Source organism: Sminthopsis crassicaudata, chromosome 4 (genome assembly GCF_048593235.1).
Source record: "Sminthopsis crassicaudata isolate SCR6 chromosome 4, ASM4859323v1, whole genome shotgun sequence".
NCBI lineage: Eukaryota > Metazoa > Chordata > Mammalia > Dasyuromorphia > Dasyuridae > Sminthopsis > Sminthopsis crassicaudata.
Window position 1 is genome coordinate 338,052,375 of NC_133620.1, and position 26,309 is coordinate 338,078,683.

The window sequence follows — 26,309 nt, forward strand, 5'->3', positions numbered from 1 at the left end:
GTCATTCTAACTCCCTTTCCAAAACCCTCTTCACTTTACTATCTCATGCTATTAAAAAAAAGCTAAATGGCTATTATCATTATACAGTTAAATGTGAAATTTGAAATTGTTGAAGGTTGTATTATGAATGTGTATAAAATAGGCATTTTTGTGAATGAATTTGCAAAACCCCAGAGAATGTGTAAATCATATTTCATTGAATTGTTATATTATGCATTTTCAGTTATTTGTTTTACTTTTGTTAATACTGCAAGACATCTGCCTATTTCGCTCATGTCTTTTCTGATCATTTAAATTATTTTAATATAAATCTAATAATCATCAGCAAAAACAGTCACACAGCAAATAAAGAACAAAATCTTACAACACACACCTAAACTTATATTAACAAGCAGAGACAATACTTTTATTCTGAAGTTCTGCCACATTTAAATTTTCTTTAAAAAATGTATACAGTATACACACAGAGAGAGCTGTATAGAGTATGAATATAATTCTAGTTTTGCAGACTTTATTCTCAATCACCTCCTATGAATGAATATCTTTCCCTATTTTCTTGCATGTTTCATATGTGTCCTCTCATGGCATTACAGTATTTTATTAATATGTCATAATTCAGCCATTCTCCAATTGTTGGACACAAAAATTATTTCCTTTGGGGGGGGAGCATTTAAAAATGGAACAATTATGAATGAATATTTTTGTACATATAGTTTTTTTTTCTTTTTGCAATGTTTTTGAATAGAATTTTAGCAATGGACTAATTCAATTCCATAAAACATTTATTTTTTTACTGAGGCAATTGAGATTGTGACTTGCCCAATTGAGATTGTAACAGCTAGAAAGTGTTAAGTGTATGAGGCCAAATTTGAACTCGGGTCCTCCTGACTTAAGGACTGTTGCTCTATCCACTGCACCAACTAGCTGCCCCCACAAAACATTTATTAAGCATATATTACATACCCAGAAGAAGGTAGGTAGGTGGCAGAGTGGATAGAGCTCAGGAAATTGTTATTCAGTTGTTTTTCATTGTATTTGATTGTGATACCATCTGAGGTTTTTCTTGGTAAAGATACTGAAATAGTTTGCCATTTCCTTTTCCAGCTCTTTTTTACATATGAAGAAACAGGTAAACAAGATTGAGTAACTTGCCCAGGATCTACATATCTAGTAAGTGTTTGTGGCTGGGTTTGAACTCGGGGCTTATGAAAGATGCCCTTTCCTAATAGGTCACTGAGGCACAGCAATGTATAAAACAATATAATCATGGTTTAGTGATAAGAATGCTGGAGGAATCAGGAAGATTTGAGTTCAAATTCAATCACAAACACTTATTAGCTGGGTTACCTTGGGCAAGTCACAACACATATGAGGCATTGTCCTAAATATAATTTATAATCTCATACGCAAATATATAGAATATATAATATAATTTATAATCTCACACAAAAGGAAATTGAAAAAGGTGATAGTTTGGGGGTTAAGATGTTTCCTGAGTCCCAAGCAGAGCTGATAATGTGAAGTATTTTGGAGAGTTACCTTTAAAGCTCTGATCTGAATGCTTACAGCAGGAAGGCTTTGGAAAGAGTTTAGAATCTAACCTGTAGAATTCCAATCAGAGGAGAGAGGAAGTTGAGGGAACTGAAGGTTTTTAAGTATCAAAAACTTAAATCAATCAACATGGTGATGAGATTTCAAGTGATCAGCTCATCTTGAGTGAGGCTTGATGTTCCCTAGAGTCAAAGCAAGCAGAGTTGTTAATAAAAAATAGACTTCCATGGAAAGTTCTGATGTAAATCCTCTATTTAAAGGAACGCTTTGAGAGGAACTGATCTACCCTCATTTGGGGCTTTCATTCCTGTTGCCATACTTTAGCCAAAATATTTATACCAATTTATAGTCTTATTCGTGATGTATTATTATGTTTCTTTTCTCATTGTCCTGATCACAATGGATCTCATATTTTTTATATTTCCCATCCTGAAATCACATTTTAGGTTATCACCATTTTATTTTTCTATCTTTTCATGTAGTTTTAAAATTTCTTTGTGCCCTTTGACCATTGATCCATTGAAGTGTATTAGAGTTTATTGTAATGTGCTCTAAACCTTTTTTTTTCTTCTAAATCCATCAAATTTATCCAGCTGTATTTATTAAATGGTAATTCCATTCTTGGAGTAAGTGGCGCAATGGATAGAGTGTTGAGCTTGGAATCAGGAAGACTCTACTTCTGAGTTCAAATCTGACCTCAGAAACTGATTAACTATGTAACTCTTATCTGTTAAATGAGCTGGAGAAGGAAATGGCAAACCACTCTGGTTTCTTGGTCTAGAAAATTCCAAATGGGGTCATGGAGAGTTAGATATGATTAAAATAACTGAATAATAGGTTTCAAGGACTCAGTTCCTAAAATGTATATGTATTCCTTAGTCCAGCAAGTGTCTTCTAATCATCTATTTCCTTGTCAGTTCTAGGCCTGCCCCTGGTTTTCCACTACTTTCTGGTGCTTACTTGTAGCACTACTCTACTCAGTTTAATTCATCTATATCTTGTTAATATATAGTTGTTTTCTCATTGTTTCCCCTATCATATGGTAGCTCTTTAAAAGCAGGGACTGGCTTTTGTCTTTCTTTGTATTGTCACCACTTAAATGTTTCTGATTGACTGCCACTGACTGATGCTTTCAGAAGCAGCCCAAGAAAATTTTAAGTTCAATTCAACTATGTGCCAGGCAGTGTTAGGAAGGTGTTAGAAACCCTGGATTTGGAAGTATTCTGCCTCTGACACAAACTTGCTTCATGATCTTATGTAATTTGGCCCAACATTTCAACCTCCTAGACAATTCTGTGACAATAATATGTAGAACAACTACTGATACTTCCCAATAATAATGAAAGCTCAGTTCCAAAACAAAACAAATGTGCCAAAGCACTGTGCTAGAGACTAAGGACACAATCCTCAAGAGACTTAGATTCTGCAGAAGGGATGAGCATATATATAAATATATGCAATTGTCTCTTACCATTCATGGAATTGAGGGATGCAGAAGCCCCATGAATGTAAAAAAACACAAATAATCCTAGGCCTCATTCAAAACCTTTATTCTTAATAAATCTGATCATATTTATTTAGAACAAAAGAAATAAAACAACACACTGTACCTAAAAAGTTGCAGTTTTTACGCGAAAGAGATTACTATCACACACCATGCAGAGACTTTGCAGCATCTGGTGATGTTATAGCAACTGTTTCATGGATTCCCTTCTACAAAAAAATGCAAGATACAATGATCACCATGGGGGAAAAAATCACATGACTGAGTCTGGATGATGGAGGCACAAAGAGACATTCCCAAAGAGTGTGTAGCCCATAGTTCTTTAGTGCACTGAAGCTTTTAACAAAATTCAGCCGTTTATAATAAGTTTGCATATGTATGCTTATGGTAATAAGTGATAAAATATATTAATAATATACAGTAATTATGTATTTTTGACTTACTAAATTTTTTTTTGTTTTCTTTACACACTTAAGTCATCTGGAGTTTTTCACAGTAAGTCATAAATCTCCAAAACTAGCCACATAATTATTGATGGCTAACTCACAAATAACTAGAACCTCTAAAATGAAACCCTCAAATGTCAAGGGATGACTTTACAAGATTATTTGAGGAGGCAGAGACAATTGGAGAGGTCTGCATCAGGAAAAGTTTCATGAAGTAGGTGGCACCTGAACTGCATATTGAAGTAGGATAGGGATTCTAAGAAGTAGAGGCTTGAGGAACAGCCTGTGCAAAGGTTTATCAATAACAATAGTTGACATGTATATATGTGCTAGGCACTGTTCTGAGTGCTTTACAATTATCTCATTTAATCCTCAAAATAACCTAGATAATGGGTGCTATTATTATCCTCATTTTACAGATGAAGAAACTGAGGCAAACAACAATTAAGTGACTTGTTCAGTGTCAAACAGCTACTAAGCATATCTAAGAATAGATTTGAGTTCATCTCTTTCTAACTGCAGACCAGTGCTCTATCCACTATGTTACCTAGTAGGAAATGGAATGTTGAATTTTAAAATCAGCAAATAGGCCAAGTGTAAAGCTTAGTATGATCAGTAGAATTCTACTGATAGGTTTTAGCCCCCTTAATGAGGCCAACCCTTAGTTTTATATCACTTCTACAGTTGCAGACTATAGAAACTAGGTTGGTCTTACATCATATCTAGGTACATTTGCTCATGGAAATTAATCATGAACAGCATTCCACTAAGAATATATTAGTTACTCTAAATTTCAGGTAGGAAATTGCAAAATCTCTCATGGAAAAATTAGGGATAAAAAATACACTATCTATAGACATAGATGGTTCCTTGCATGGATTTAATAAATTTAGTAAATGACTGAATCAAATTGAAATTTTACCAGGAAAAAAAAAAAAAAAAGAACATATTAGCTACCACCTAGAGCAGTTCTCTATACATTATTTTAATAATTGAGGAGAGCCTAGGGAGAGAATTCTTTTATGACACTTTGAAGGACTTTCGATTAAAAGTCATAATCTGAAATATTCTTGCAAGAAATCTTAGAATCTTAATTGAGAACCATATTATAATGAGTTCCAGTGCCCACTTACTATTTGGAATGGGTATATACTTGCCTACCTTTCTCTTTTATTAGAAATCCTTTTTTTTTTTTTTGTGCCTAATGGAGTTTGAGGCAATATCCCTAAGATCTGTACATTCTGTACTTGAAATGGAACATTTTAAGTCCTTGAGCTCAAAGTAATAATTTTATTATTATAGTTAAGGCTATATTAAGAGTAGTAGCATGACATGGGATGAGTGATGTATCTCTTTTTAATCAAAGATTTTTAACCATTCCATGTATAATTATGAAACTAAGCTCAACACTTGAAAGAAAATGCAGATTATTAATATGTCAAGTATAATTTACTTAGTTGAATTTAAGTAAGAAGGCAGAACAAAATATTCCCTTTGGGATGCCTTCCTTATTATTATCCTCAAAGTGTATCTATCAAACACTACAAAGAAAATCATACCAAAAAAACGGTGCCTACTAGGATTATATTAATAATAATAATAGCTAACATTTCTATGGCACTTATTATATCTAGCAGCCTTATAAATATTATCTTAGTTGATCTTCACAAGAATGCTGGGAGGTAAGTACTATTATTAACCCTATTTTATAGATGAGGAAACTGAGGCAGAACTTCTGCTACAGGATCAGAGACAGCATGTCTCTGCAACCCAGGTCTTTCTGGCTCTAGGCTAATTCCATCTGCTATGCCACACAGCTGCTATGTTAGTTAAAATACATAGAATTTCAGTTTTGAAAGACACCTTAGCAGTCAATTAAGCCAGTAGTTTCAAACTTAAGTAGAAACAAAGATCACTAAATTGTACATAAAGATCCCTGGGACCACATGTAGAAGATTATACATTAACAATGTTTTGTTGATTTTTATTTATTTTGTTAAATATTTTCCCATTACACCTCTGAATCATACCTAAGTAAGAATTTTTTTCCTGGCAAATATTTATATGACTCTGAGGACTTTCATATGGTATTTTACTTTTCTCCAATTAAATGTAAAAAAAAAAAATTATTCGTTTTTAAAAATAAATTTGAGTTTCAGATTCTCTTTCCCTTTTCTCCCCCATCTTAAAAAAAAAAATAGTATCTGAAGACTTTCAAATAGAGAATCCATTATCTTTAATAAAAAACAATTTTGTTTCCTAATAAAAAATCTGCCTCACTGTAACTTCCACTCATTGTTCACAATTCCGTTTATGAGGCCAAAGCAAAACAAATGCAATCCCAATTCTACAAGACAACCCTTCCACATTCTAAGTCTTTTCTTTTTCAGATTAAACATCCCCTAATTCCTTTATCCTGCTTTGTCTGACATGATTTTCAAGTCTTTTCACCACCTGGGTCCACATTTCTTCTGTAGAAGCAGAGATTGATATATTTCTTTTAAAAAAAAAAAAAAAAAAGAAGAAGTTTTGATGAGATGAGCTGGAAAAGGCCTTAATACACTCCACATGTGGTGCCAAGAATGGGAAATGGTGTACCAGCTGATGTCTGACCAGTTATGCCAGCAGATCTCTGTCACTTTATACTCTACTTATGTTGGCTAAGGTCAGATTAGTCATTGTGGCTACCATGTTTCCTGGCTAATTTATAATGACCTCGTAGGGGCAGCTAGGTGGCGCAGTGGATAGAGCACCAGCCCTGAATTCAGGAGGACCTGAGTTCAAATGTGGTCTCAGACACTTAACACTTCCTAGCTGTGTGACCCTGGGCAAGTCACTTAACCCCAGCCTCAGGAAAAATAAATAAATAAATAAAAATAAAAAAGATTAAATTGGAGCAGTTATTAGGAGTTTAAAAAAATGATACATAAATAACAATAGTTAAAAAAAATAATAATAATAATGACCTTGTAAAGTTCCTGGGTTTTCCCAGCCTAGTTTAAATCTGACTGAGGATTTTGTTGTGGGGGGACAAAGTTTGAGTTTATTTTCAGATTGGGAGGGTAATACTAGTAAGTCTACACTGAAATGTAAAGGCCCTTAGGGAATAAGCTGTTTCATTTTTGCCTGTTCCAAGTGTCTAGCACAGTGTGCATTTAGCACTTAATAAATGTTGAATTGAACTGTTAGAGCAAGTTTCTGCTTCTGTGTGTGCCCTTAAAATTTAATGTCCATCTGAACATGGTGAGTAACTTTCACAGAGACATAACCCTAGTTTACAGGGGAAAATAATCTGGTAGGATAAATGATTTAATTCATACTTTTGGTGATTCATAGACAAGGCAGTAGAAGATTTTATGAACCTAGGTAGATAGTGTAGTTAAAACTGATTTTATTCAATGTTTGTTGAAGATGACTAAATATGGATAATGTCTGTCTTACAGTTCCTTAATTTTTTCACTTAGAATCCTATGTCAGTGTTTAAAATTTTGTCACCAAACAGTGAAAGATCATATAGAGCTATTGAGGGAAAGAACATGTGGATTAAATGTATTCTGGTTTATTACAGAATTGGTATTGGGCGTTATAATCTTGAATCTGACATTTTTAATATTCCTTGTTAAGCCAGTTATATATACAAAGTGACCTTTACCTTGGAAAGTCATTATACTTTTAAAGGTATAGTCTGTTCAGTCATTCAATTTTATTGTATGCTTTCTATGCAGAATTCAGTATAGAAGGGATAAATGAGAATGCACCACGATCTGCTGCCCTTGAAGACCTTAGAATCTATCAAACCTGCATTTTCCTCAAAGTGTCGATAACAGTTGACATTTGTATAGTGGTTTACATATATTATCTCATCCCTGATCTCCCAAGTCTTCTCATGTCAAAGCTGGGATGAGAATCTAGCTCTAGTGACATAGGTTCCCTTCCCCCTCTGTCCAGCATACAACTTTGCCTTTGCCAATAATTTAATATAACTTCAAATAAGAGAATATACTTAGACTACAAATGAAATGCAATTTAGGCATAAGAGGAACTAAGAACATCTTAAGAGAGTGAAAGGGAAAGTCCATTCAATATCTCTTCCATATTTCTATTTTCCCAAACACAGTTTTGATATATCTTGGATCAGCATAGGAAAATAAGTGAGAATGTTTGGGGAGTCTTGTGGAAACTTCAGATGACCATGTGATGGCCAGCAGATGACAAAGAAAAAATTTACTTACTCAGAAATGCATAAAATATATGTGTACTAGTATTGAATAATATCAATATATTTTCTTTTAATATTATAAATAACCCATAAAAATATGAACTTCTTCTGTGATACAAAGGAAAGACTAAAACATTTTATTCATATTTTCCAAATCTCCCTAACCCTCTCTATGTGGAAGGAATAATTTATAACTTGGCTGAAATGAAAGGAAATGAAATTGAGAAGAGCCTTTAGTGCTAAAGTGGAGAATTTAGGTTGGCCACTAAACCACAACTATTAGGGAATAGAATATTATGAGATGCTGCTTATGTAATAATAATACTTATTCCTCTTTAGGAACTAAATTAGAGATGGATGAGGCTACGATTTTTAAACATTTTATATTTTAAAAAATGTTCTTTACTGGTATCTCGTTTTCACATTACATTCACTTCAGAATATATCTCTTTCCATCCTCTAACTAGCAAAATATCCCTTGTAATAAAGATTGAAAGAGAGGAAAAGATAGATTTTAGCAAAACTTATTAATGCTTTGACTGTATATGTCTTATTTTATGCCTTCAATCACCTGCTGAAACACTATTCAGGAGAATAAATAAAAGAGCAACTCCTCATGTGAATCACATACTATATTTCCTTTTCTGCCTGGGATGAATCTGTTGCTCTAGAACTAATGTTTTTTGTGTTGTTGGTTTTTTGCTGAGGTAATTGGGGTTAACTCACTTGCCCAGGGTCATACAATCACGAAGTGTTAAGAGTTTGAATTTTAACTCAGGTCCTCGTGACTTCAGTTTTTGTGCTCTATCCACAACACCAACTAGGTGCCTCTAAAGAATCATTTTTTCTTGAATAGGAGAGTAAAATTGTGATAGTAGACATTTTATTTTGGCTGTTATACATTTGGTAGGCTGTTATGGGGAAAAGATTGGGGCTACAATCATTTAAAAGTGAAGAGGGTTCTAGTCTAGGGATGCTTATCCTCTTTTTGAGCCATAGAAGCCCTTGGGCAGGATTTCTGGAGACATTAATGGATCCCTTCTGGGACAACTTTTTAAAAATAAGTATAATATAAAACATATAAGATTACAAAGGAGACCAGTTTTACTGAAATAAATTTGTCAATATATGTATTTTTTAAGGTTTACAGACTATAGTTTTTAAGACTCCCACTGTAATTTGGACTAAGTCAGTAGCTGTGAAACGGAAATGGAGGAGTTATTTTCTCCACTGTTGTGAGCTTCAGGTCTAGAAAAACTGACATCAATCATGATAGGAAAATTGGGGATGGTGGTGATTTGGGATTTGAAAATGAAGAGAACTTAGAATTCAATTAGCTTTAGGCATTATAGTGATATTCAAGTGGAGAGATGTGGTAAAGTCAACAAGCATTTATGAAGCACTCACTCTGAGCCATAGGCAGTTTTAACTCCAGCCTGGGCACTCTTAAGCAATAACTTTATGGTGTTCCTCTCATCTCTTCACACTCCCCAGCATACCTACTTCCTGCTTGGCTACAGCAGGCACTTTACCCTTATGGAAGGGCAGGCTCTTTGCTCTGGGGCACAATAACTAGTAAGCCTTCCCTCCCCATCTCCTCTCATTTTGGGTAGGAGAAAGTGAGTCAGTATGGATAGGTTCCCGATTTCATTGCATTAGACTCACCATTCCTATTCTGAACCCAGGACATCATCATTCTTTTAGTTCCCCAGGTTCATAAACTCGTTGTCATCTTCCAACTTTTTATTGACAATCCTTGCCTATTTATCCAAGCAGTTTCCATATCTTAGTATTTCTATTGTACTAGATTTTCTTTCCTGTCTGGGTTTTCATGACACTCTTGGATTTTCTTCCTATCTATTTGTTCATATCTGTTTCATTTCTCAGTCTTCTTTGCTGGATTTTCATCCATATCATTTCTGCTAATTTGTGTACCCAGAATCTCTTACCTGAGTGATATCCTATATAGTAAAGACTATAGTCTTTACTCTCATCTACATTTCTAGTAATATTTTGTTTCTGTTTCCATAGCATGTTTTATATTTGTCTTGTTCTGGCCATTCCTAACAGCCACCACCCTACTTCAGCCTCTCTTCTTCTGGTCTAGACTATTCTAACAGCCTTCTTACTCTTCTTCCTTCCTCTCTCCCATTTAACCTCCTGAAAGCTGCCAAACACCTTTTCTCATGAACCTCCAACACACTCACTTTCCCACTCCCAAATATTTAATAACCTTCAGAGATTCTTCATTACACATAGGATCAAATATAAACTTTACATTTAAAGTTCTCCATGCCTTGCCTTTTCCTTCCTCGTCTTCTCATGTATGACTCCCCTCTATAAACTATAACTTGAAGGGACCATCTTAGGATGTTTGGTTTTGGTTTTGGTTTTTTCTCAAGATAGGTGAGATCTAGGCAAATCTATAGGCAATAGAGAGAAACCAGTGATTAGGGAGAAATTGTAATGTACTTCTCCCAAAGTCTAACTTGCCTAGGTTCTTGCACTTAGATGATCCTTGTTGTTTCTGGATCATCATACCAATTATACAACTCATTTAATACTTAATAGTCCCTAACTTAAATATTTTCTGATCCTTATGTGCACATGTTCAATTTCTTCTGATAAGGTTATATATAAAACCCCTGAAGACAAAGGCCAATGTCTTTGAATTTCTTGGGCACCTAGCAATCTGCTTTGCAAATAACAGGTTCTCAATAAACATTTCCTATCAGAAGGCACTGAAGAGGCTCCCTTTGAGTTGGAGACAACCATAGCTTATTTATACCAATGAAAAATTATACAAAAATTATACAGTGGCAGGATGAGATATAACCAGAGAGATGTATGAGAGGATGAGTAACGAATAACAGCCTGAGTAGTCCATTGGTGAGCACAGTGTTATTAGAAAACTAGAGAAAGGGCCCCAGTTTACCTAAGTTTCCTATGGAGTATTTACAGGAGAAAGTAGCTAAGAATCTCACCCAGAATGAGCAGGTGTAGATGGACTGTGGTCTGCATTGATATAGGTAAATACTACGTGGCTGAGAGCCCAGGTCTCTTTGAAGTATAAAAAGTACAAAAAGTTAAATAACACAGAGAAATCTATTTAAATGTTGTGTCATCTCATACTTGATTTCCCACTGGACCCATGTGACGTATGTTGTATCAGAGTTACAAATGAAAACTAGAGGGATCTGACCTTTGTGATATTCTTGCCCAAACCAGTTTGAGATTGGAGACCAATGTAGTAGAAGAGGCAGGTTATGAATGACATCTGGGAGGAAAATCACTTTTTCTTCATTTTTCTCAGTTCCCAGTTTTTGTCTGACTATTTCTATTAGAAGTCTTAGGTTCTTCCAGAGCTCACTTCAAGGGCTTCCTCTATACAAACCTTTCCTGATTTTCCTCATTCCCAGTTGTTAGTCTTTGTACACATTATGTTCATCTCCACCTTGCTGGGGCAGGGACTATTTTATTTATCTTTAGATTCCTGTGCTTCACTTTGTGTAATTTGAGCTTAAACACTGTTATTGAATTGAAAACTAAACTCATTTCATGTTTCTGAGCTTTTTATGTATATAAAGTTTTGAGCCTTCAATAGGATTAAGAAATATATTGTATTGCCTTTTGCACTGCAGAAGCAAGCTTTATTTCATGGTTTTTGATACTTAATATACCAAAGTCTTATAAAAAGAAAGGAAATATAATGTAGTGGGAAAGAATTCTAAATTTGTAGTTAGGGGATAGAGGTTCAAATTCTCACTTTTATTATATGTATGACTGAGCAAATTACTTCACTTTACCTCTGGGCCTTGATTTCCTTTGTAAAAGGACCAGATGATCTCAAAGATCCTTTTCAGCTTTCTGTGTAAACATGTTTACATATGTGTGTGTGTAAAACTCTTTTAAGGATTAAAAGTACTTTATAAGCATTCATATTTGTTTTGATTCTATCTTAAATTCCCTTTTCTTTCTATACTCTTGCTCTCATTGACATTCGTGGTTCAATTATCATCTCCATGTAGATGACTCCCATTTCTATATCTGTCTAGCCCTAATTCCCTTCTCAAGCTCCAATTCCTTATCACCAGCTCTCTATTGGTTATTTCCAGTTGTGCTGTGGGCAGCTCAGAGGACATTTCCAAAACAAAATTTATTGGTGTCTTCTCCATGCCTTTTCCTAGCATTCCTATTTCTGACAAGGTTTTCATCACTCTTGCCTGAACTTCTCATTCCCTTGAACACATATCCAATCAACTATCAAATTTTACCATTTTCACCTGTATCATCTCTTGTGTCCATCTTCTCACATATCCATGCCTTCATTACTTCTCACAAAGTCTTCTTTAGCAGTCTTCTAGTTGATCTCCCTGCTTCTTTTTCCATTCTCTCTATCTTTTATACATCTGACTAAAATATAGGTTTGATCATCTCTCCTTTCTTCAATAAGGACCTTCTAGGGTAATAGAAAGTCCTCTGCTTAGCATTGAAATCCCACATGGCCTTCCATCTTCTGTCTCTGTGATCTTCCAGGCTGTACTCCTTCCTGGAATCCACTCTGCTCTTCATTTTGTCCCCTTTCTCCTTTGTAAATATTTGACTCCTTCAAAGTTCTGCACAAATGTCATCTACTTGAAATCTTTCCTGACTTGGAGGATGCTGGGGAGTGCTATCTGTTCTTTTCTTTCTCCACACCCACCCCATAATTTTGTTTTTACTTTGTATGTACTTATAGTTTACCTGATTTAGAATTTAAATTCTTTATTTTGTACATATTGTATATCTATTTATTTTTATATTGATATGTTTTACTTTATATATATATTTTGATCTACTTATACATGTGGTTTCCCTGATTTAGAATTTAACTCTTTAAAGTCAGGAACTATTTCATTTTTGTCTTTGCAATCTGGGTGCCTAGCTCAATGTTTGCTACATAATAAACTATTGATTATTTTTGATTGATGAATCATCACAACAACACTGTGACTTAGATGCTCTTATCATCCTCATGTTAGCCATGAGGAAACAGGTTATAAGAGGTTTAATTGATTTCTCCAGTTACACAGCTCTGAGGTGGGATTTGAAGTCCAGTATTCCTGACTTTAAGTCCAACATTCTTGCCAATACCCTGCACTGAGCCAATAAGATAAATAATCTCAAGTGATGATATTTTTTATATGTATGTTTCTGATAGAAGGGGCTTAAGCAGTAGTTTGTACAAATTAGTGGTTTTAAAAATAGCAGGGAAACTTGTAATGCCTAAAAAGTTGAGTCCTATATGTCAGAACTAAATTTTTCATAGTAGGTGGATATCTTACGAAAATGTTCTCATTTCTTCAGACTCTTTGGAACAACATCTGGGAATTTTTGGATTATTCTCAAAACAAGCCATTCTATGATGTGGAGAATTTACCAGAGAGTGTTTATTAAAGCTTAAACCTTTACCTATTTAAAAATGATCGTTCAAGGCTTTTATTCAAATAACTTGTTTTCCTGCAAACCTAATGGTTTGGAATGTGTTCTTTTTGTTGCCAATTTAAAATTCTTAGGAAAGAACAACAAGCTTAGAGGGGAAAAAAAATCATAATCACTGCTTTGTGATTACCAGTCCTACTACTTAGAAAATTAATGAAAAAGCCTCAACTAGACTAGGTCAAAGGTCAAAAATAGACTTCAGAAGATCACATGATTTACTGAAAGGTCACTGTGTGAGAAGCACAATCAGAAGTATGTTTCAAAACCTAAAAAAGGTTGCACTTATCAGAAAAGGGGAAAAATAAATGGAGCATACATTTATTGTGTGTCAGGGATGCTGTTAATTATGCACAGAGTATGCAATCACTTCTCAAGAGCCTCCAAATTAGGACAAGGATTGTTAACCTAGGTTCCATGAACTTGTTTATTAAAACTATTTTGATAACTATTTCAGTATAATTTTTGTACTTTATGTTCATATGTAAAATGTGTTTTTTAATATTTCACAACCTTATGCATTTTATTTTATGCACTTAATACCATTATTTTGAGAAGGCCTAGGTTTCTCAGGGGTCCATGACACAAAAAAGATTAAGAAACTCTGATCTAGTGAGTGAGGCTAAGAAGACAAATAATAATATTAATTGAAAAAAAGTTTTTTGTCTTTTTAACTCTACCATAATGCCTGGCACATAGAACTTAATAATTACTTGTTGATCTGGTTGATTGTATATATACAATTTGCATAATACCCTAGATTCTTTGGTACAGAGGGTCAGATCTAAACTAGTCACCTTTATTGTGGGCCTTTTAAGTTACATTTTCCTTCATGTCAGAAATCTCTTTTAGATAACTTTTTGAAAAAGGCTTGACATAGTATGATTACCACTGGCATATGTAGGTTATTCTTGGTCATTCCTTGCTCTTGCCTTATCTTTTTTTTCTGGTCACATATTTACTTCCTTTTATCTTCTAAATTTGTTTAATAGTGATAATGATCAGTAGGATTCAGTTCTCCTGTAGTATGTCCACTCGTTGGTCATTAGACAAAAAAATCTCATATTAATTGTGCAATAGCCAACTTAATCACAAGCTATCCTGTGAAATGGGTAGTAGTATCTCCATTGAACATGTGATAAAATAGTAAGAAAGGTAAGCTAACTTGCTCATATGGTGTCATACTGCCAGGAAGTTTCTTAGGTGGAATTTGATCTCCAAGTCTAGTATTCTATTACTGTTCCTTGCTGCCTCTCAGCTCAAATAACTATAATACAAAACAGGGCATGATGAATTCACAGGAAAGGTGGAAAAGTGAAATAAGAGATTGCTTCCTGCTGGGGAGATGAAGGAAGGAAAGTTTCATGGATTTATTGGTACCTGATGGAGCTGAACCTTTCCAGGAGGATTAAGATGCCTTCCCCCCCCCCCCCCAGAGGTCAAAATGTTTGAGATTTTTTGCTTTTTAAAAATATAAATATCTTAGTTCTCTATTGGGAATCACCTTAAATTTTGAATACATTTTGTTGTTTGGTCATATCTGACTTTTTGTGATTCCGTTTAGGGTTTTCTTGGCAAAGATACTAGAGTGGTTTGTCATTTTTGTCTCCAGCTTATTTGACAAATGAGGAAAACTGAGCAAATTACACCTGCCTATTGAAATACCAAAGTTGGTGAGGAGGGGAGGGAGAAGAGGAGCAGTTGTTTGTTTTGTTTTGTTTTCTTAGCTGTCCTGTGTTCTACTGCCTGTATTCTAATCAGCATGAAAACTCTGGGCCTTCCTCATTTCTAACCTCATTCAAGTCTTCTTGGGGAACTCACTGTATTGATGCTTAGCTTAATCCAGAAAGCTTATCTTACTATAATTAAGAACTTCTGAATTTAAGAGATGACAATCCCAGTCTGCCTAGGAGCTGGGATTACAGCTATTATAACTATCACACTTGGTTTATTCTATATTACAGGTGGTAAAAATTGGAACTGGGATGTGTATGTGTATAGGTATGTACACATACTTCAGGTCTAGCCATTGTGGTTATTATAAACAAGATTCCTTGAAGCATAATAATAGGCTTCTAAAACATTATGTCTAACATGAATTTTTGTCCAATAAATTATCCAAATGATTTATAATCCCTTAGCTTTTTCTCCCTATAGAGAAGAAAGAATAGCTGTGGTTTACATCTGCATAACACTCTAGATCCTTTGATACAGAAAGGCAGATCTGAACCAGTCATTTTTATTGTGGGTCTTTTAAGTTACATTTTTCTCCACCTCAGAAATCTTTTAGATAATGTTTTTGAAAAAAGCTGTACAATTTAGTACATTTTATACTTAATGGATTTTTTTTTTTTTTTTTACAAAGAGCCTTATATAGTTTAATAATCCTTGCATGGCATTAAGTAATATAGGCTTCTAAATGTAAAATATTAAATTAGGCTATTCTTTCTCTGATCAGGAACTATGAAAAAAGACTTATCTTCATAATACTTCAGTATTCCATTGGATCAGTGATCTCATCGATGTGGGTATTTCATCCAACAATGCAGATTGCAGCCCATCCCTGCCTACCCATCCTGTGCAACTCTTGTTCATGTCTTTCCGTAAGTTCACCACAAGGGGTCTATCCAGTGTACTGGGGCTTCCTTGCATTCTCTTGACATGGCATGGTTACCACTGGCATATGTAGGCTGCTCATTGGTCATTCCTTGTTCTTACCTCATCTTTTTTTTCTGGTCACACATCAATTTTCTTTTATGTTCTGAATTTGTTCCGTTCTTCTCTAGTACGTCCACTCATTGGTCATTAAACAAAAATCTTATATCTATAGTATAACAGTCTAAGCCTTTATGATTCTTTGTATTATAATTACCTTTCCCCTACTTTGTCACCATCATTTGGCCAACCATAGAACTGGAAGCCATTTTATCTTTTTCTTTGTTTCATAGATTGCTATGGCCAAAGAATCCATTTCCAAATGACTAGTCCTTGGGTGATGAGCTACTTTGTATCTAGTAAAGACTGTCCTTGAAAAGCAGGCTGTTGCCATCACCATACCTTTGTTTTGGTGGAGGGATAGAAGAACCTGCTGGAGCTTGGGTTTTGTTGACCTAGTCTTTTAGAACCTAGGAGGGTCACTCCATGCCTTGGTAGGGCAAGTAGAGGGTTATGTTTGTAAGTATCATTTATTATTTTAATATGCTTTGTTTTCTGATAGCTTATTTTTTTCTTATTTTTATTGATTTTTTACTTTTGCATCATTTTTGCAAATATACTCACTCCTCCCTCTTCCACTAGTCCAACAGTTTAATTTTGAAAGTTCCATTCATTTGTTATCAGTAGAAATTAGTTGTTTACTAATATCTTATTTTCTTCTCTTTTTATTTTTTCCAAATACATGTAAAGATACTTTTCAGCATTCATTTATTTATTTATTAATAGTTTTTATTTACCTGATATATGCATGGGTAATTTTACAACATTGACAATTGCCAAACCTTTTGTTCTAATTTTTCCCCTCCTTCCCCCCCCCCCCCCCACAGATGGCAGATTGACCAATACATGTTAAATATATTAAAATATAAATTAAATACAATATATGTATACATGTCCAAACAGTTGTTTTTCAGCATTCATTTTTGTAAGACTTTGTGTTTCTTATGTTTCTCCCTCCCTCACTTTCCTTCCCCCTTCCCAGGAGAATAAGCAAGACTGTGCAGTAGAGTATAAACAAGAATTGTTTTATTTTAGTGTGAGGATTTGCCTGTATGAACTATGTTTAGGTTATCTAGTATTGCATATACAACATACTTTGGTATCTTTGTCCAGCTCAGTGTGTTTGACCTCCCTTCTTAGTTCTACTTTCTTTCAGCCCCAGGTTAATACATGGGTGAGCATGCTCATATGCATTCTTTCTTTCATTTCATATCTCTTAGAAAAAAGGCCCTTTATGGTACCAGGTATCATGTAGTCTAAGCCTGTTTTTTTTATTTCTTTGTGAAAATCCCTCTCTCCTCTGATCTAGTTTTTTCCTCTCTGTATCACATATCTTCCTAGATATCAACTTTGAAACTATTATTTTCTAGCTCTTTCGTATAACTCACTTTTCCTTTAATTTCTCTCTGTTCATAGTTCTCTGTTCCTCATCCTTATAGTCTGTTTTATTGTGTTGTTTTTCACTTATTTGTCTGCTTTCCCAGGAGTTGAGAGTTGGATTGATGGGGGTTGTTGTTTCAATGATCCATTTACCCAATAAGAATTTTCTTTTTTTAAATAATTTTATAATTATAACTTTTTTGACAGTACATATGCATAGGTAATTTTTTACAGCATTATCCCTTGTACTCCCTTCTGTTCCGAATTTTTCCCCTCCTTCCCTCCACCCCCCACCCCTAGATGGCAGGCATTCCCATACATATTAAATATGTTATAATATATCCTAGATACAATATATGTGTGCAGAACCGAATTTTGTTGTTATTGTTGTTGTTGCAAAGGAAGAATTGGATTCGGAAGGTAAAAATAACCTGGGGAGAAAAACAAAAAATGCTAACAGTTTACACTCATTTCCCAGTGTTCCTTTTCTGGGTGTAGCTGATTCTGTCCATCATTGATCAATTGGAATTGGATTAGCTCTTCTCTATGTTGAAGATATCAACTTCCATTAGATACATCCTCATACAGTATCATTGTTGAAGTGTATAATGATCTCCTAGTTCTGCTCATTTCACTTAGCATCAGTTCATGTAAGTTTCTCCAGGCCTCTCTGTATTCATCCTGCTGGTCATTTCTTACAGAGCAATAAGATTCCATAACCTTCATATACCATAATTTACCCAACCATTCTCCAATTGATGGACATCCGTTCATTTTCCAGTTTCTAGCCACTGTGAAAAGGGCTGCCACAAACATTTTGGCACATACAGGTCCCTTTCCCTTCTTTAGTATTTCTTTGGGATATAAGCCCAGTAGTAGCACTGCTGGATCAAAGGGTATGCACAGTTTGATAACTTTTTGGGCTTAGTTCCAGATTACTCTCCAGAATGGCTGGATTCTTTCACAACTTCACCAACAATGTATCAGTGTCCCAGTTTTCCCACCACCCCTCCAACATTCATCGTTATTAGTTCCTGTCATCTTAGCCAATCTGACAGGTGTGTAGTGGTATCTCAGAGTTGTCTTAATTTGCATTTCTCTGATCAATAGTGATTTGGAACACTCTTTCATATGAGTGGAAATAGTTTCAATTTCATCATCTGAAAATTGTCTGTTCATATCCTTTAACCATTTATCAATTGGAGAATGGCTTGATTTCTTATAAATTAGAGTCAATTCTCTGTATATTTTGGAGATGAAGCCTTTATCAGAACCTTTAACTGTAAAAATGTTTTCCCAATTTGTTATTTCTCTTCTAATCTTGTTTGCATTCGTTTTGTTTGTGTAAAACTTTTTAATTTGATGTGATCAAAATTTTCTATTTTGTGATCAATAATGATCTCTAGTTCTGCTTTGGTCACAAATTCCTTCCTCCTCCACAAGTCTGAGAGGTAAACTATCCTATGTTCCTCTAATTTATTTATGATATTGTTCTTTATGCCTAAATCATGGACCCATTTTGAGCTTATCTTAGTATGTGGTGTTAAGTGTGGGTCCATGCCTAATTTCTGCCATACTAATTTCCAGTTTTCCCAGCAGTTTTTGTCAAATAATGAATTCTTATCCCAAAAGTTGGGGTCTTTGGGTTTGTCAAACACTAGATTACTATTTTTATTCACTATTTTGCCCTGTGAACCTAACCTATGCCACTGATCAACTAGTCTATTCATTAGTCAATACCAAATGGTTTTGGTGACTGTTGCTTTATAATACAGTTCTAGATCAGGTACAGCTAGGCCACTTTCATTTGATTTTTTTTTTTCATTACTTCCCTTGAAATTCTCGACCTTTTGTTCTTCCATATGAATTTTGTTGTTATTTTTTCTAGGTCATTAAAATAGTTTCTTGGAAGTCTGATTGGCATAGCACTAAATAGATTAGTTTAGGGAGTATTGTCATCTTGATTATATTCGCTCTGCCTATCCAAGAGCACTTAATGTCTTTCCAATTATTTAAATTTGACTTTATTTATGGCAAGTGTTTTGTAATTTTGCTCATATAATTCCTGACTTTCCTTTGGTAGATATATTCCCAAATATTTTATACTATCGACCGATATTTTGAATGGAATTTCTCTTTGTATCTCTCCAATAAGAATTTACATTTTTGAAGCAAAGTTTTAGTGGATAGGCTGAAAATCTATGTTCCAATTCTGTTTTTGACACTTAACTATAAACATAGATAGCACTTCATACATCCCTTCTTTCTCACCCTATGTCAGTATCATCCACTTTTTCTGTAAATTCTCCATGAGGAATCTAGCCTTTTGTTGTGAAGGCTTTCCTCTGGTTCTGGTGCTTTGTGGACATCATTGCCACAATCTCTGTCTTCCCTATATCATTGCCCATCACCCATTGCTGTGTAATTGGCTCATCTTGTTTCCTGACTCTACACATCCTTGAGGATGACTTTTACTTCCCATTTTCTTGGGCAAGTCTTTGATGATAATCACTTTAAATTACTTACTGTCCCCCTTTCCTTTGCCCTTTGAATAACTGGCCTCATCATAGAGTAGAAAGAGCAAGAGACTTGGAGTCAAGAAATGGCTCTAGTATTTATTAGTTATGTGATCCTGGGTAAATTGCTTCAGATTTGAGGATATCAGTTTTTTATCCATAAAATAAAAATAATAAATTTTGAATTGTTCCTCGCACCACTCAGGAGTGATGAGGAAAATGATTTGTAAAACGTAAAACACAATTAAAATTTTAAGGATTTGTTATAAAGATTGCAAATGCCATGATTAGCCTCAGTTTAACATAATAGGGTGATTTGACAATATTGATGTTTAAAAGTTAGGTTTTTATAGTAACAGAAATTGTAGTGAACATTTAATGACTTCTCAAATACAGTTCATCCCATTTTCCTCTTCCTATTTAATTCTGGGTTCAGCTCACTCTCTATCTATGGTACCTGTCCCAGTGTACAAGTGTTGAGGAACTAATTCAATGGACTCTCTATCAAATTATATGTCATAGTTTGTTTAGGAAATATTCTTCATTCACTTGATTTATCAAGGAAACATCTTTTATGTAAAAAAGCCCTTTTCTGAGATATATCTAGTTTAGGGCAGACAGTGCTTTGCTCCAGGGTATTAACATCTGGGGATGCACATTTCTTTGCATTAGTTTATAAAAAATTTCCTATGCTTCTCTTGTATTCATCACTTTTCATTGTTTCCTACAGTACAGTAATTAGGAAAAGGCTAGGGCATGTAGGGCATGTCCTTTCCTCTCACTCTCTCATCAAGCCATCACATAATGAAGACATTTAGATCCTATTGCTGTAACACCATTCTCTTGGGACCTATTTTCCTTCTACAACTCTTTGAGGGCCCGAGAGGTGTACACTCTGGAGCATGAATCTCCCTTTTTCTCAGCCTGATGATACCAATGTTTAGACTGTCCTTGATGCTGCTGCATATCCCCACCTCTTAATCCTCTATCAAATGAATTTTCCCAGGTATAAAACTTTATAGCTCTGGCTCTAGTCTATAACCCCCCCAAAAAAGATGTCAAGATACATAAAGTTTGGAATGGGATGCACAATAATTATATAATAATAATAGTAATATTAAGAAGTTTTTGTTTTTCTTAAATTATTGATATCTTTTGTTTTTACCCCTACTTTCTTTCTCTCCCACAGAGCCATCCCTTATAACAAAGAATAACAAAAGAGAAAAAGAAAAAACAATTCAGGAGACCTAACCAAAACACAAATCCAATATTATATATACTGGTCCACATCTCTAGACCCCAACCTCTGCAAAGAAGGTTCTCATTTCTCTTCTCTAGGACCAAGCTTAATCATTTAAAATTTCACAACATTCGATTTTAGGTTTTTTTGGTTGTTGTTGTTGTTCCCACTTACATTTGTATAGTCATTTTATTTATATATATATATATATACATATATTTTTTTTTCCCTGGCTCTGCTTTCTTTATTTTGCATTAGTTTATAAAAGATTTCCTATGCTTCTCTTGTATTCATCATTTTATATTGTTTTTTTTACAGCACAGTAACATTCCATTATATTTATGTACCACAGTTTGTTTAGCCATCTCTCTGTTGATGCTCATCTATTTTTTCCCCCAGCTCTTGGATACTATTAAAAGTATTACTATTAATTACTATCTCTTCTCCTTTCCCCTTGAAGTAGATCTAGGTAAGGAATAACACTGATAACTCTTTGCAACTTTAGAAAATTACCTTTAATGAACAAATGTTTATGCAACTTAATTAGTTTGTTATTTAGAGATCTTAAATTATTTATTAAAAATACAAGCTTTGGCATCTGGGACTTTTGCTTCTCAGATTTTATATCAAGCTTAGGGGATGCTTCACTTTATTTTTATAGGACAGTAAGCATGGTGTAGGTTAGAAGGTAGTTAAAGTGGAAAACTCTGTGGACTCCAGTATAAAACCTTTTAGGCAGGTTGGCTGTGTAGGCATAGCTCTATAGGAGACATGTGATCCTAGAGGCTTTGCTGAAGTAACTGGATCTTTTAATTGGTACAGGGATCTTATGAGCCAGTAATGCAATCTGCTGGTAATTACTGAAAACTTACTGTGAAATTCATCTAAAATTAATGAACCATCAGCCCTATGGATATTAAGTACAGCATACATTATATGGTCAGCTCCTAGATATGTGCATATGGATGTATTGTAGCAGTTTTTAAAAATCCTGTTAAGTTTGATTTGTTGTTGAATTGTTTCCCTTGTAAGGCATTTGATATATGCTAAAGGAATATAAACTGATCTTCACATTAGCTTAAGTAATCTGCTATAAAAAAAAATAGTATGTTCCAAAAGTCTCATTTTTAATTGCTTTTTTACTCTTCTGTAAGCACAGATCATTGAGAAATGACTTTTGGAGGAAAAAATTCACAGATGAAAGCCAAGCAGATTATAAATAAGAATTCACTGAGGGTCTGCTACATCCTAGGCACTATGCTATGTGCTGTGGTTATAAAGACAAACAAAATAGATCTCACCTTCAAGGAACAGAGGAATTGAAAGTGCTGCTTTTCACAATCATCTAATTTCATTTTAAAAACTAAATGCTCTGTGCTGTTTCTGTCAGCCTTTGAAAGACTTTGGGCTCTTCTTTGACTCTGTGTGAAAAGGCATTGCATTTGGATAACAAGGTTAATAAACTTTGCCACTTACATTATCAGTATGGTGACCTGCCCTCTGTAGGAATTCTTCATTAATTAGTGTTTTCCTTTTCCTTTTCTGACTAGGTATTTTTTTTCCCCCCAAGGCTCCTGGGCCACTTCAGCCCTTCCCTAGGCAACTTAGTAACTCCTAGGTCATAAGGGTGGGAGGGTGTTACCATATTGGTGCCAGACTTCATGGTTCTAGCCCTAATGCAGCTCAAAGTGTTCAATAGCCTTAGCCTACCAAGTAGCAGGGGCTGATGAATGGTTTCTAATCAATATGTGACTTTAAAAAACTTTAATTAGTACTTTGAACTACATTTCATTTATGATTTCAATTTTGATACAGGTATCTCTTTAAAAAATGATTTATCTAAACAAGATATTTTGCTGTTTTTATTATGAGATGAATTTCTAAATGTTTTATTTTAATATTTTTTATATCACAATCATGGGATATACCCATGATGCCATCCCATAACTCCATTGTGCATTAAGCATTGACTGTACTAGACAGTAAAGATAACCTTCTGCTCTTGTATAGTCCTTCACCTTTCAGTTGAAAGGAAGTACAGTTAATAAGTTTAACTAGAAAAATATAGCTGAAAACTTAAAAAAATTTATTTCATCCTCTTTTTTTTAAAAAGTCTTAAAAGATTGTAATTATGGGACAGCTAGGTGATGCAGTGGATAGAACATCAGCCCTGAAGTCAGGAGGATCTGAGTTCAAATGTGATCTCAGACACTTGTCACTTTCTAGCTATGTGACCCTGGGCAAGTCACTTAATCCTCAATTGCCTTGGGAGGGGGGCGCAGATTGTAGTTATTTTTTCCATATGCCCATCAGTCGTTGGAAAAAAAGTAACACAGATTGTCCTTTTATAAATTTGAATGTATTCGGGTATATAAATGAAATTATACCTCTCTTTGGTTTTAAAAAGGATTATGCAAAAGAATTTGTCAGAGTTAGGGTAGTAAGCAAAAAAAAAAAAAAAAAAAAAAAAAAAAAAACCTTTAAAAAGCTAAACCAAGACCCCAGAATTTCAGTCTCTTCATTCCTTTCCTTAGAAATTTTAAAAGATATGTTCATTAAATGCCATTTATTACATAAGGGGTTGGACTAAATGTACTCCAAAAGTTCCTTCTATTTCTAAACCTATGATCCTGATATCTTAAATACATTAAGTTCAACTAACATGGGGAGAGAGAAGTTTAAGAAGGAAAGCAGAGTCAGGGAGAGGATCATCACAAGCAAAACAAACTTCACGTTTGAAGAGTGAAGCACAAATTGGGGAATCAAAAATGGAGGAAGGGCTAAATGAAGCAACAAGTGGGACCAGATCACCTTTCTCATATATTATTGCTGGAGACTGAGTTTTATTACTTTCTGAAGAAGAGTTTGGGAAGAGAAAGCAAGCATAAGAGGACACAATAGAGAGAAATAAATGGTCATACCAAGAATGTAAATGGAACAAACTCATCCATTAAAAAAACGATAACAGAATAAATTAGATTGCAGAATCCAAGAATTTGGTTTACAGGAAAGGTTCTTTGAAAGATAAAAATTCACACAGAGTTAAAATGAGATTCCTGAGCAGAGTTTTATGCATTAGGGAAATTCCAAAAAAGCAGATCTGATAATCATGATCAGATAAGACAGCAGTAAAAATAAACATGGTTAAAAATGATGTTAGAAAATTGTATTATAATTAAAGACATCCAGAAAAAAAGTGAAATAATATCAATACTTAATGTGTACTGAATGGTATAACACATAAGTACTTAAAGAAAAATTAACAGAATCACAGGAAAAAATAGAAGAATTAGACAGCAAAACTATAATAATTAAAGAACCTCGGTGTGCCCTTTTCTGAATGAAAAGTTGATTGCTTTTATTCTAGAGTTGCAAAATAAGTCATTATTGTATTACTTTGAAATAAGTAGCATATGCTATCAGTTAACTGTCAGTTTGTTTCCTCAGAATTTATCTATTTTGTATTTAAGTTTCTTTGTACATCTTACCTTTTCCCAGTAGAATCTAAGTTCCCTGAGGGCAGGCCAGGAACAGTTACATTTTAGGGTTCCCATGGTAACCTGGTATGAGCCTGATACTTTGGGCATACAACATTGGCTTGACATCTTCCTTTTAATCCTAAGAGCAACTATAGTTTTTAGATGATCTCCTTGCTAGGTGGTTTTTTGTGTTGTTGTTGTTTTTTTTTGTTTTTATTTTTTGGCAACCAACCATATGTAGCAATGCTTCTTTTTCTTATCACAGGTAGTTCTTATACTAACATCTACATTGATTTAATTTTAGGCTTTTGTGGGATAAAGTTAAAGTAATGTTGTAATTTGCTCCCCATAGGAGCATTTTGGCATAGGTGTGCTTGTTTTTGTCATCCTTAGTCCCATAAGAAGACACTTGAAAATCTCATAGTCTCTTAGAGAATCTTAGCTAGATGCAGTCAGTGGGGCTAGGCTCGATTTTTCCAGGCACACAGGCATATGCAGTGGGAGCTTGTTTTTTTGTAGTTATGCTTTTCAGAAGTTGATATAGAACTTCATACAAACCTTTGTTTTTCTGAGATCCACTTTAACATCTCTGCAGAAATGTTTACTATGTATCAGGGTCTAAGCCATAATAATGATAATATCAAATATTTGTAAAATGGGAAGGCAATGGGGACAATTAACATTCATAATTATTGGCACAAATGTTTCACTGTTGTGAACTATATACTAGCAAAGCATTTTACCAGCCTCAAGTCAAATAGAATACTGACCCCATCTAGCCTTTTAAAATATATTTTATTAATCACCACAATTTTCCTTAGAATCTCTTCCCCTCCTGGAGAATTTTTCCACCTAAAAATATTTAAAAAAAAAAAAAAAAGAAAGAAAGAAAGAAAGAAAAGAAAAATTAATAAAACTGGTCAGTGTATTTTTTTTTTAAAAATCTGAAAAATGTACAAGTTATCATGAATGTGGACCTCCTATCTTTGGAAAGGAGTGAGGTGAGAATTTCTTCTCCTTCTCTCTTTTGGAACTGCTAGGTGGTTTTTTTTTTTGTAAATTTGCAACTTTTGCCTTTTTTTTTTTTTTTTTTTTTTTTTTTTTGGTGATTCTTATCATTGTGTATATTGTTTTCTTCACTCTACTTCTGAACTTCTACATCAGTTCAGTTCAGATGAATCCTTCCATGCTTTATCATTTCTTACAAGATAATAATCCATTACATTTGTGTACTATTGTTTGTTTAGGCATGTTATATCAATGCTATCATATTTTAAAATGTTATGTGTGTGTTTACTGAAGTCTTCTATTTCTTATATTATCATAGTTATCCCCAGTGTCCCTTACCCACCCCTCTCAGAGAGTCATCTCATGTAACAAACAGTATTTTTAAAGAGGAGGAAAATGATCACAACTGATCAATACTTTGAAAAAGTCTAAAAACCTGTGCAATGTGTTGAACCTGTGGACTCTCATCTTCAGGATGTGGGTGGTTTGTGCCATACTTGATCTGTGTAATTTTTATTAGTCACTTTTCATTGTTTGGTGGGTGCTTGTTTTGTCTATTTACATTATTGAAGTTACTGTATATATTGTTTTCTTTGCCCTGCATACTTCAGTCATAAATTAAAATCAGTTCATATAAATCTTTCCCTGCTTCATCACACATAAATATATCTTGTAAACAACATATTGTAAGATTCTGGCTTTTAATCAACTGTACTATCTGCTTCTGCTTTATGGGAGAGTTTATTCCATGTAAATTCACAGTTAAGATTACT

General features: G+C 34.3%; 1 protein-coding gene across 8 annotated transcripts in view; it reads left to right on the forward strand.

Annotated features, from left to right (window-relative positions):
• TEX2 (testis expressed 2) overlaps positions 1-26,309 on the forward strand; it is a 133,130-nt gene that overhangs the window by 8,142 nt on the left and 98,679 nt on the right. For 4 of the 8 annotated variants that reach the window (XM_074260820.1, XM_074260828.1, XM_074260826.1 and 1 more), the window contains exon 2: positions 15,657-15,801. The exons of the other annotated variants lie outside the window; for them this stretch is intronic. The gene's annotated coding sequence lies outside the window, so the exon portion shown is untranslated. The remainder of the gene's footprint in view (positions 1-15,656; positions 15,802-26,309) is intronic. 8 annotated transcript variants of the gene reach the window in all.